The sequence below is a fragment of the Myotis brandtii genome, unplaced genomic scaffold (genome assembly GCF_000412655.1).
Source record: "Myotis brandtii unplaced genomic scaffold, ASM41265v1 scaffold74, whole genome shotgun sequence".
Classification (NCBI taxonomy): domain Eukaryota; kingdom Metazoa; phylum Chordata; class Mammalia; order Chiroptera; family Vespertilionidae; genus Myotis; species Myotis brandtii.
In genome coordinates, this window is record NW_005370944.1 from 1188224 (window position 1) to 1189054 (window position 831).

Genomic DNA, 831 nt, shown 5'->3' on the forward strand with positions numbered 1-831 from the left:
TAGCTCCCGACTCGAAGGCTCTGGAGGACCCGCCTTCTCCGCCCAGGTCCGTGCGAAGTCGGTAGAGACTGGTTCCGAGAAAGCCTAAGGGCATCCCCGGCCCGCCCCCTGCCGTGTCGCGATGCACGTAGGCTTCCGAGACTTGGTGAGGGAGCCTTCCCTGGCCAGCGGGCGCTCGGAGCCGAAAGGTGGAGCCACGACTTGGACCCAGGGCTCAGCCAGCTCGGCCGCCCCGACCCCGACGGCGCACGCCCAGCTCGCGCGCAGGAAGGCATTGTTACGCCGTCGCCTCCGTGAAGACCCGGCGAGCTCCGAGGCCCGGGAAGGCAATCGTAACTCCCGCTTACACGAAGGAAGCAACGAGACCACATTCTTTTTGGGGGGTGGGGGCAGTGGCAGCACGCCCAGTGCCCGTAGGCCCGCCGAGCAGTGTTATGGGGAGACGCCCAGGACCCCAGAGGCGGGCCGCCGGCGAAGGAGGCTCTCCCGCGAGCAACGCAGCAGGTTCGAGCCTTGTTTCTCTGGCATAGACCCCGCGCCCCGCCGCAGTCAGGCCCCACTGGCCATTTCTCTTCCGAGTCACTCGACGACCCCGGGAGCAACAAAACCCTCCCACCCACTGCCCCGCGCTTGGTCGGGTGGGATAACGAGGCCCTGTTTCCCAGAATAGAAAACCCTAGGTCGAGCCCTTTGGGAGACCTCGCGGTTTGTGAGCGTGCACTCCCCACGGCTCCGGAGGGCCCCTAATTGCTCCCACGCCGGGCCAGGGCGGCGGCGGGAGAAGTGAAACGTCCCTCCGGCCCCTCCCCTCCCGGAGCCGCGGGTCCTGGG

At 67.9% G+C, this 831-nt stretch overlaps 1 long non-coding RNA gene across 1 annotated transcript in view; it reads left to right on the plus strand.

The window, feature by feature from the left end:
- LOC106724164 overlaps positions 1 to 831 on the plus strand; it is a 3936-nt gene continuing 3105 nt past the window's right edge. The window contains exon 1 of the long non-coding RNA XR_001359915.1: positions 1 to 504. This is a non-coding gene — a long non-coding RNA (uncharacterized LOC106724164). The remainder of the gene's footprint in view (positions 505 to 831) is intronic.